The following is a 12,814-nucleotide window of genomic DNA, read 5'->3' as shown; positions in this document are numbered from 1 at the left end:
TTGGGGCAGTGAACAGCCTGGACATTGGCCATTCCGATGTGAGGAAATGTGGTGTACACATGGGGTTGATTGAACACTCTCTGCACTGTCGGGAGGAGAAAATAGCCCAAACAATGAGATAAACTGCTATGCCTTTTAAACAGCAATGCAAAACTCGAGAAATGGTCAAAAGGTCATGATTATGAAGTGTTATATTAAGTATACAAGTACAAGTACTTGCTACATAACACACACGCTTTCTATATCTTTTGCTGTTGACATCAAAGGCCCGTATGTCAAATCAATCCGTGGTATTTTGGAGTAAAATCATCTTTGATTTAGCAGAATCTGGCTAAATTGGGTAGATGCACCACATGGACAGGTTGCGTGACATGTCCTCATCTCAAAGAACCATGAACAAAACTACACAAGGTAAAAGAAATGTGAACCATGCATAAATGTGGGTTTGCTTGCTGCAAGGACAAGATTTGTGGCGACTATAATGAGTTTTGTGCAGTAAATGGATGCCGAGGGCATGAAACCAGCTAAATTAAATTTTGTGCGATTAATCCTTTTGGCTCTGCACTGGGTCGCCTTTTGTCCAATGTAAAATAAGGGTCCTGAAACAACCAGTCCAGGAACTGTCATAATACAAAACAAATTCATAATAAAATTATGAAAGTAAAAATGTGTATTGGTTTTGTCATTACATTATTGGATGCTTGTTTTCTCTAAGAATACTAAGACCCATTTAGTGTGAATTGCACAGTTTGTTGTTTTGCAATGAAAAAAGCAATCAAATTCACAAAGACGTCTTAGCATTTTTTGAGTTATTAAGAATATACTGCATATTGTCTAAAAGTTGACATAAGGCTTTATTTTTATATTTAATAAACCATTACTGTAATGTCAAAGAAAATTAAACAACAGGTTACCAAGCTGACTAACCATGTTATCTTTCTCAATCCGTTACAAGCTACATCTGTAATTCATAACTGCGTCATCTTCCTTTTGTTTTAACAGTCCCTAAATATGTTTGTTTCACCCATGCAACCGCGATAACACAGCACCAGTGTTAATTTTGACAGCAAATTTTGATTTAGTTTTAGTCATAGTCTTTTGACGAAAATGCAATTTAGTTTGTCACATTTTAGTCAACCCCATCATTTTAGTTTTAGTCTAGTTTTAGTCGACGAAATATGAAAAACATTTTAGTCGAATAAATATACATTATTTAGTCTACTAAAATCTAAATGGTTTAAATCATTTACTTGGTGTAATTAAATGTTCCATACAAAGATTCAACTGTTTTGACATAATTTACTTCACCTTAGAATGAAATTAAACCAGGTCATTAACTTTATTTTTCAGAAAATTCCAGTAACTAGATATGCATGGTTGGAACGCAGAGTATTAGACCATGAACGACATGTTCCAGTTCGTTCAATTCCATTTGACTCAATTGACTCGTTAAGTAGGGCGTATTCATTCAGTTCATTCAACCAATGAAACGCTCTGACAGGGCTCACACTCAAAGGCTATTGGCTCATGGCATGCCTATTTGAAGAAAGAGCGCACTGTCTTTGCTTGAGACAGCAATGAATGAGAATAGCTTTCAAAAAGACATATTATATAAATTGTATTACATTTCTTTAGTCATGCAAACATGTTACATATTTGGTTGGAATGTACAGTTCGACTCACTTCATCACTTCTATAATCAGTAGAGGACAGCGCTGGTTTCTTTCGGCTGACTCTATGTTTCATTTCACGTTATGCAGCAGCTCGTGTTAAGTTAACATTGGCATATAAAACCTTTGAGCTTGCCTTCGTAATGTGTTTCGGGGTGACTCGCCTGCAGTCGCGCTTCAAGTTTGCGGCGTTTTACCGGCGATCGTGAAGAAAATAAGACGCTTTGTAACCCGCGTGGAGACACAGAATACATGTGTGTGCTTCCCCTTCTCCCAGAGACTTCTCTCTGCCGTTTATATGAGATAAGCAGCACATGCGCGCAAACTGATGTCCGCCAGGTGGGACAAGAATATTTTCGTCTCGTTTTTATTAGTTGACGAAAATGTCAGTATATTTTTATTACAGTTTTCGTTATAATGCATTCATTTTTATTTAGTTATCGTCTCGTTTTCGTCAGTGAAAACATGTCGTTAACGAATACTTTTCGTCATAGTTTTCGTTAACGAAATTAACACTGCACAGCACAGAGAAAAAAATGACTAGTGATGACTATTATCTTCAACAAAAAATCTTCATCCTCATGGGGTTAAAATTCAATGCTAAGGGTCTCTGAAGTTTTATTTTTCATACACATTAGACAACTCCCCATGAGTACATTTAGAGGTACATGTTGTAGGCTACTTGACTTCCGGCAGTATACCTCATAATGCTGATTCACTCCAGAGGTCTCTGATACTGTGATTAAATCAACAGAGACATGACCTACTGATCTGTTCAAGCCATTCAGCTGACAACACAGATTCCTCTGGCTCGTATGCAAAGCATACACCAACGGGTTCCTGCACTAGCATAAGATTTCCAGTCAAAACCTTATCTCACCCTGTTTTTACCACTGCAGGAAAACAAGCTTGAATCATCTTAAAGTGGTAGTTTGTTTTAAAACTTCAATATTTCTAAGTAGTCTAAGAAAAACACAGAGAAAGAAAAACACATGTTATAGAAAGAGTACGACCATTCAAGTCAGCAATGTTAATGGAGTTTACAGAATCTTAAAGGGATACTTCGCCCCAAAATTTAAATTCTGTCATCATTTACACCTTCAAGTTGTTCCAAATCTGTATAAAGTGATTTGTTCTGATGAACACAGAGAAAGATATTTGGAATATTGCTTATAACCAGAACAGAATTTTCCTTTTTGGGTGAATTATTACTTTAAGCTCATTCAAAATCAGCAGTCTCTCGGTGAGCAAGTCAACACGGCCCAGTGGCGAGGAACCCAAACTCCAATGATGAATAAATGGAGAAAAAAACCTCGGGAGAAACCAGGCTCAACCGGGAGGACCAGGTCTCCTCTGATGTGTTACAGCTGTAAATGTTTTTGGTTAGTGAGGAGAGCCTATTAGTAGTGATTTATTAAATTACACTTGTTTGAAGCTGTTTCAGTGTAATTTTTTTGAGATTGCTTTTGTGACCAATATCAAACAACAGAGAAATGTTTTAGGCAGGGATAATAATATATTGAGGCAAAATGCAGTGTAGCTACAACTTCATGGAAAAAAGATACTATGTATTGTAAATACTGGTTAGCATTAATGTAACAAGTAGTCCATCTTTGCTCTTATTTAATAGTAGCCTAATAAATACTTTTTCACAGCGTTTACAGTTTACATGAGGAATATGAATGATAAATATAAAAATGTACCTAAATAGGGACATGGTAGGATACTGAAAGTGCAAAAATAATATAGAAATAGTAAAGTATTAGAAGTATAATTTAGAGATAACTACAAGTATAAAAACTAGTAGCTTACTGAGAATATACTTCAGACTGTACTTTCATAAACTAAAATAAGTGCTAGTACTGAAAACTGTATATCAGTTCACTGTAGTAAAGTTGCACAAATGAAAAAGAAAAAAATACTTGTGTACTTGCAAGAATACAATTTCGTCCCAAGTTGTATTGAAATGTGCTTACTACTTTACTACTATGATATATGAATTGATAATAGTATACTTATTACGTAAAGGAAACTTAAAACATACTTGAACTGTCCTTACATAATACTAAAATGAATTTGAAGTATACATATTAGTTGCAAGGCATGATAGGATAGGTGATTTTGGTAGTCTAAAATGGTGTAGTCTAAAACTAGTTACCGACTGGTTTTAGCTGAGTGAAAGTTCTATCGTATCATTACAATCTTAAAAATGTGAAAGATTGTTAAAACTCGGTCAAAAGTTTGGCCATCCTAAGTAGGGCACAGCAAAGAATCCGCCGTCAGAGACATTTTTGTAGAGATACGCTTGGAGCAGGTCAGGCATGTGTGGAAGGCTGAAGAATGTGTGTGGATTGCACCAGAGGGAGCCATTAAATCAAGGTCATGTGATGCTTACCGTCAGTCCAAAAACTCTAGGCTCTGTCACTATCCTTTGCTATAATATTCACACGGGAGCCAAGTCATATGATTCTAGAACCGTAGAGCTTTACTGGGTTCACACCAAAGGCGAATTAAGCGTTTTGCGCGAGTAAATTACATACAAAGTCAATGCAAAGACGCGTATAGACGTGAACTCGCGGCAGGCGGTGCGAATGATGCGAATCGAACGGCGCGATTGCCGCGAACGCACGTCAATCTTGTCTTCCGCGAAGGTGGAAAATATTTGTCAGATCGCGTCACTCACGCGAAAATAACGAACTTTTCCCGCGAGTAATAAAGAGCGTGGAACGCGATTGTTCGCGTTTGGTGTGAACCCAGCATCACGCCGTGTCTACACCGGCGCGATGTGACACGACAAAAGACGTTAGAAACGCAATAGAACCATTATAATTGTACATTTTGTCTACACTGTATGCGCCGGTCACGTCCGGTGTAGAGCAGAGAATGTATTTAACATAAAACAAAGATGACTTACAAACGTGAACTTTTCTTTGCTTTGTGTCAACTTCCTATTGAAACAGGAAGTTGGCTAAGACATAATAAAGGGCTTTTTATTTTTTAAATAACCAGTATGCCTTGTAATGTAATAAACATGATAACATAGATGTGTTCTGATTTTATTGACCATTTGAAAAACAAAGATATGTGCTCAATATTTCTATTGTTTTAGAAACAGTGTCTGTAATGTTCAATGGGCCTATATCAACTTAACGTGAACTTTACTGATGTTTCTCCAATTTTCATTTTTAAGGAGTCTGTCCTTGAGGTGTGGTTTTATTCCCAGAATGAGGCTGTGGTTGAGAGGTTGTCAGGAGTTGGTGACAATATAATCTCAGTGGTCTGGAAGTCATTCTGTACTTGTAAAAATGAGCTTGTTTATTTGTATCTATTGTGAAATAAACCTGCTTTATTGTGGTCCAGTTGAGATGCTGTTTCAAATGGTTAACTGGCTCCTCTTTGATTCGGGCCTCCTTTGACTTGTAAAAAATGACTTAATTCTGATGCATGAAATCCAGTGTTTGTATTTTTATAGTTTTGCTTGTTTAACCGCATTGGTTATAAAGATTTTTCATTTCACGGCGTCCATGTAGAGCCTATTAAATTGTTCCTCGTAATTTTGAAAACAATAGTCAAATAGGATGTCTGATGTTTGAAAATCATGCCTGTTTCCATGTGTTTTTCATTAGTAATTCTTTGGAAGCGTTTTCAGCTATACCACCAACATCATGGAAATTCATTTTCTATTGTTTTGGAATGTCTTTATTAAAGTTGCAATCTGTAACTTTTGCCTCTTTATGGCTCTTGTGAATGGGGTAAGGAGATTTTTTATGTACTTAATTGCTTAACATTTTTTTAACCCATAAAAGATGTGGATTGCAAATATAATTTATTTTTATAACAATTCGTTCTTATGCTAAATAAATGTCTTCAACTCCTTTTAATTGTAATGACAAACCAGCTAAAGAGTGGTTATGTTCTGACTAGCATACTACTACTTTTTAGTTTACTTCACATGCATGATTATATACAAACACATACTACAAATATCGCTGCTGTCCTTCTGAAAAGAATCTCTATATTTTGTGATTTTTATGTTTTGCCATAAATCAATATTATTGGTCACCCTTTATGTTTGTCACTGGGTTTTGAAAATGTCTAACCAATAGAAAGTATTAAAAAGTGCTTGTCAACTTTGACAACACAGTATGTAATAATTGAAAAAGTACCATTTTTTTCCATTTCCATCAGAGAATCCGGACATCAGAGATCTCAGAAGGACAGCAATGATATAAATTCTCTCAAAGCATGGAATACCTACGAGGTTAACCTGTTTTTCCTCTTATGCAAACACTTTTGCTCTGTTTTGTATTATCCCGTAGAAGCATCAGTCCAACCTCCCTCCGGTTTAACTCCAACATAGTGATGGATTTATCAATGACTTACTGTATTTTGACTGTTTTTACACCGCTGTTTTGAATTGCCAGTCATTTTCCGCTCAGCTCATTGTTTAACACAGGCACTGGATCAAGAACAGTTTTAATACTTGTTGGAGTTGATTTTGCTCTGAAATGGTACACCATACCATGACAGTCTTTGTTGGGCAACATTTCCCAGCTGTTTCTCTTTAACACGCTCGGTTAACATGCGACAATATGAGTGGTAATCATAAAATTAAAGCACTATTAGCTCTGGTTTCCATTGGCTGTGGCACCTTGCAAGTGTGCAAACTCCCAACACGGCACGTTTCCTGCCCCCCCTTTACCACGCCATCTGGTTACTTCCAAAATGTTAAACTCATACAATGAATATAATATGATTTTCACTGCCCAGCCCTGGTGCAGAGGAACCCACAGCTGTAGTAACGGCCCTTGACCCCCGTTCCCCAACACACAGAGTCTCCATCTGGACCCTGTTAGCTATACATGCCACTCAAGTTCTGCTGCTCCCCGAGAGCTCCTCACATGCAGATGAAGAATCAGCTAAAAAAACCAAGACCCTCCCACGCTTTCATTTTTTCTAATTGTACTTGAAGGAGTATCTGCTTATATGCTCGTATAGAAACGCCTCTAATGTCTCCATTTTGGCTCATGTGGGGATTTATAGTAATTGGATGAAACAACAACTTTAATCTTATGTAAACTCTCTTGGTATCCGGAGTCATTGGGGTTGTCACATGTTGTAATAGTTGTAGTCACAGCTAATGTTTTCAAAGGAATGTTAGAAGTTAATTGTAAAAAATGAGAAAATGTTTTCAACTTAATTCAGTACTATAGCTCACTTACAATTGAAGTCTTTGGCATGATGCATTGTAGGATAACTGTTTAAAGAGACAGTTCACCCAAAAATAAAATTCATTCACCCTTATGTTATTCAAAATGTGTGTATGTGACTCTTTCTTCTGTGAAACCACTGAAAAATGTCTCTGTGGTTTTGTGTCCATTCAATGGAAGTCAATGGTGTCCGATGTTGTTTGGTTACTAACTTTCTTCAGATATCTTCATTTGTGTTCTGCAGAAAGTCATACAGATTTAGAATGGCATGAGGGTGAGTAAATTATAAAAGTGTGAGTGAACTATCTCTGTGGTCAAATAGAGACACATAAATAACTCAAGCGAAATATGTCTCAGCAGAGACAACAACATTTTAAAAAATCTTAAAAATTCAGTCTGATCTAATAAATCAACGATTTCTTTGAAAGAATTTTATTCTGGTCTGAAACTCAGCTGAAAAACGTCCAATGTCCTAATCAAACACATGTTTAGTCCATTTGGCTTGTTTGGTGTTCATGTGCTAAGCACATTTCAATTACATTTAATTATTCAGGTGGATATATTTTGGAGTCATGATGGAAGGAAAGAATTTAGCTTGCTGTTAAATAGATAAAAAACAATAGTTTAGAGGCAAAGAAACAGAGAAATACCTGGTTAGAATTTGGTTAGCGGTAGAACCTGCTCTGGCAATCAGCACTTCAAAGAGGTCCAAGCCAGAAAATTACAGATCCTCCGAGACCATCTTTGAGGATATAAACACAGTGCAGCTCAAGTAGAAGACACAGATGTATGTGTTTTATTTTATTTATCTTCTAATTTTATCTAAATATGGAGGCACACCTATAATCTTTATATTATCTCATGAATGAATCTCCAAACTAACAGTTCAATTACAGTTTTTCTCGATTGCTAACACACAATTCATGAAACAACTCACCATTTTCTGACAACCATAAACACATTCTCAGAACAATACACCAACTTGTACAAACCCCACACACAAACAGCCTCAATTTGCAAAGGTTTAACCAAGTTCTCATTCAGAAAACACAAACACACAATATAATGAACTGAAGTGTCAAGTTGTAAACTCAAATAGCACACATTTGTCCATCAGTAAACATTCAGTTGCAAAACTGATGACACACCAACCAGAATCTCAGGATAATATCAATAGGAGCACAGGTAAGTGTGCATCCTAGAATCATCTACTGCGCTTCATACTACTTACAGTAAACATTATAGACAGTATAATCACAGTACACACTTTATAAGAGAGAAATTTCACTATTCTGTATCCAGTAAACTTTAGCATGTGTACACCCTCAAATATGTGATTATCAAGTTTACAAATGTGCATTTGTAGCCTTTTTTACCTGTTCCGTATTTTTGCAGAAAATAGTACACTTTTACGAAATTGGGCCAAAGGTGCAGAGGATGCCATATTTTTTACATCGCCTCCTATTGACAAATCGCCTCACTGTTTTGTTTCCTTTATCTTCTCTGTAAGTCGCTTTGGATAAAAGCATCTGCTAAATGCCTGAATGTAAATGTTATTTGTGCAGATGTGTACTGAATTGTGTTGCATAACCAGTTTAAATTGTTCTTTGGTCTTTTCTTGTCTTGTAAGATCATCTTCATCTACTTTCCAATAGTGTAATGTTTTATTTTTATTTTTTCCTAAAGCTCATTCTTGTACTTTGCTCTATGTGCACTCTTTTATGTTGTATATTCTAATAAACACTAAGCTGTCAAATTATTCTTAAGTCCCACAAAGAGATTTTAATAACAGTGTTTTGAATTGATCTCACCAGTGTCTAAGACTATGTTGCAGTGTGGGTGTTTTTGAGGGCTTGTGTGTCATATCTGGGGGAAAAGTTTGGTTTTTCAGCAAGTTTGAATGGTTTAGAGAAGAGAGCTTCATTTTGACCTAAAAATAGGATGTTTGGGGAATTGGGTGAGATGTTATGGATTTGTGTTCACTGTTTTGAGAATACGAGGCATAATTTCAAGAAATGTGTTTAAGCAATCGAGAAAAACTGTAAAGCATTATTGAATTAAACTCAGGTTTTAATTGACATTCTCAACATTCCAAGCTGTTTTTTGTTTGTTAAAACTTTTATTCTCTATTTAAAACCTAACCCACCCTTGTGTACTGTTGATGACATACCAGAGTCTTTTAATACAATAAATCATGCAGCTTCCTCTGCCAAAAACCCTAAGCTGATGGTGATTGTTTTGAGAAAAGCATTTCCTCCATATGGTTTTAATAAGGAGTCTCTGAGTCTGTATCACAAAATCCATATAAATATGGTGTGTTCATGTTTCATTTTATTTTATTTATTCGTCTTAGATTCAATTGTTTAGATTTTTTTTATTTAACAGAAACAAACTAATGAATAATTAAGGTTTATGTGCAAATTACAGTTACCTAAACACTGGCTAAAAGTGTAATGTTGTACTGAGGCTGTCAGTTCATAGGGCCCAATACACCCAGCATTGTAAAGACGTGTTCAACGGGTCCCCCTCCCCGGCATCCCTGGTTCTACAGCATGTACTTTATATCATGTCCTTACAGGTGGCTAAATGATTCCATCACACACAGGTTCCAGACATGCCATAAGTTCCCTTGACGCGACGCTTAAGTAAAGAGACTGTTCGCATGGTGAAAAATGACAAACCATATAGGTAAAAGAGAAAGCTTTCTGGAACAGTTCAAACAGCTGTGCTATAAAAATTTGTATTACACTCATGAGGCCTGCAATATTTACGCATCGATTCCCTTCAGAAGACCTTTGTTAAGACCTTGGAGCCGTGTCGAGCCCGTCTTTGATCGATGGATGTACTTTTTAGGAGCTTCAAAAAATTTCCCCCCAGGCATTTCCTCCCATTCTACCGCTTGGAAGAAAAATTATACGTGGTATTATAACTCTGTCTGCATTATTCTAAAAGAAGAAAGTCATATTCAGTCAGGATGAGGGTGAGTAAAACATGGGGAAATTTTGTTTTGCCTCTGAAATATCGCTTTAAAGGAATAGTTCACCCATTAATGAAAATTCTGTCATCATTAACTCACCCTCTTGTCGTTTCAAACCAGCTTGACTTTCTATTTTCTGCAAAACACAAAAGAAGATATTTTGAAGAATGTTGGTAACCGAACAAAGGCGGTGTAGACTTTTTTGACATAATATTAGCTTCACCTAAAGTTATTACATTTTACTTGTATGAAAAACAACATAACTGCTTGTCCTGAAAGGTTAGCATATACAGACAACAAATCTGTTCAGTCTCCAACAATAAATTTATGTCCATGCTATAATAATTCATACAATTCAATCCTTGTTTGGATCATTTTCATATAGGGTCAACCCACACAAAATCACTTCAGTGTTGTTATGGCACAAAAAGTCTAATATACTTCTCTCATGGTTCAGACATTTTATTAAATATCTAAGTTTGCTTGCATGAAATGAATTCCGCATGCAGGGAAAAGAAGTTGGCCGGAGCGACTGGCGCTAAACATCTGGCGCAGTTTATTCTGGCAAGTCATATGTTATTCAGGAGAGGGAAAACATGACACCCTCTAGCTTTTCATTTTTCTAATTTCAATCTCAAAGAACAAGAAGCAAGTATCTGCCCCACATTGTTATGTATACCGTATCTTGGGGACATGCATTCTGTTTGACAGTGAACCCCCAAGTTATATTTCTCCGGGTCCGTGACTTTCCAAGACTGTCAGTTCTGACAAATCAATTTATCTTTGTAGATCCGCTCTTACACAATAGGAGGCCAGGGCTCGAAATCTCCAACAGAGATGTACAAACACATTACTGTAAGCTTTAATCCAGAGTTATTAATGATACACTGGCTTATTTCATTTGGTTTGTCTTTATAAAAAGAAGTGTGTGACCCAAAGAGTGTTTTGATAGTTAAGATATACTTTTTGACATTTGTACTTTGAGAAACAGAGTTGTTATATTTGGCAGCTTTGATGGATGGGGAAAGGATCTCGGAAAGTCAGCATATTTAAGAATTATGTTACGTTGTGTGTTAATGAGAATCTCTGACACGGTTTTGAGGTCATCATGTTTTTTTTGGCTAAAGAAACCTTCCTCAAAGCCTCACACATAATTCTAGGATGGGGGTGAGTGAGCACAGATCACGATTTGGTCAACTGTGTCCTGGATTTTAAGACCTGGTCGCTAGCTGCAGAGACTCCTGTGCAGACACACAGGACGAAACACAACCAGGCCTGAGCTGAAAAATGAGAAAAACCCTGTTTTTCTTGTGCAATAGGGCGATCACAATACAATGTGTTCCATGCAAATGCAAAAGAATAGGAATCAAGCACATGCATTGACGTATGTGACATTTGTGAATTCTAACCTGGAAATTTGTATAGCAAAGAGATTTGTTTGACCAGGAGAGGATCTACATATTCAATGGCATCTAATTGTTACTCTCCTGCTAAAAAGGGTCCATCTGTACAACATTTTGGTATTTCTGATCTCTGCCCAATGACTGCATATTGATATCATTATTTTCACCATTACATAAATACAAAACTCAAATACAGCTGTACAAAGGCCTTAACATGCAAATAACCTCTCTCTAGTCATCCCCAAACTTATGCATGCACATTATAGGACTGATTTCCACATTATATTGTGCAGCATTATACAGGAACAGATTTCATATTGCAGGCAGATGGATATTGCTAAAATATTTATTTTTGGTAGTTCACCAATTCTATGCAGGCAGACATAGAACACCCCCTTAACACTTGCCAAAGGTAGTCACATAACTACAAACAGGCAACCAAATCTTGTCCCATTGGAACTCATTAAAAAGCTGTTCCTAGGTCTAACGATTCAGCTGGTTCCCATACAATTATTGTTATGCAGTCATTCCCACAAGGAACTAGTTTCTTTTTTTTTTAATTTCGAGATGGTACTTGTTTTCTGGATCAAAACTGGTAATTATCATGAAAAGCAGGTTGGAGATTAAGCCATTTGCACAGTAATGAACTCAAGGAAATTTTAGAGTAGATTTCCTCCGGGAATATATTGAGGTATTTCTTCACAAGCTGGGTAAATAGGTGATCTCACACCATAGTTAAATGTCAACCATCCAGCCCTAACTAATGTTCAATGTTTTTGTACTGGGTCTGGATCATTAGATGTCAGACAGAGGTACATTAAAAACAGCGTATTGTGTTTAAGTAAGTTGAGAGGAGAAGCATAAATCCCCTGAGTGAAATGATAATGGTATTCAGACACAGGCAAGGCATGCATGCACTGTCTCTAGATTTATCTTTGATCACGTACTATTTCAACTGCTTAAATAAGCTACATAACATGTATTTGAAAAAAAAAAGATTGATGCTGCATACTTTAGCAATAATGATGGTTTTTTTTGTGGTGTTTTGGATATCAGAGACTTCTAGCATATGCTACTATGATGCTATGATTGATAAACGTCCAATGTTTAGATCTTCAGGGGAATTATTTTTTTGGCTAAAGTAATATAAGACATTACTAAAAAAAGGGCAAAAGCATTGATATAAACTTTAAATACAACGAGACCCAAGATAATTTTTTCATTGAAATGAAGGAAGATGTACTTTAAAACGCTTCAAACTACGGTGGGATAATGTGGGTCATCGGGCATCATCACAAATACTATGAAAATCTCAAATTCATGCTGAACAAATAAATTAAGATGATAATTTAATTAGCAAGAAAACTGGACAAAATAATTTTACTAGTACTGTAAATAAGCACCCATATGAGCTAAGAGATGTTTTGCCAAATTGCTGAAAAAAAACAAGTTCCCCTCCCTTATATTCATATTTCTATAAAACCCTTTACTGAAGTGTAAAGTGATAAAATTATATGCTAACTCCCTTTATTAAGATGCAACAAACACGCTTTA

This window comes from Triplophysa rosa, linkage group LG15 (genome assembly GCF_024868665.1).
Source record: "Triplophysa rosa linkage group LG15, Trosa_1v2, whole genome shotgun sequence".
Classification (NCBI taxonomy): domain Eukaryota; kingdom Metazoa; phylum Chordata; class Actinopteri; order Cypriniformes; family Nemacheilidae; genus Triplophysa; species Triplophysa rosa.
This window is presented reverse-complemented; position numbering follows the sequence as displayed.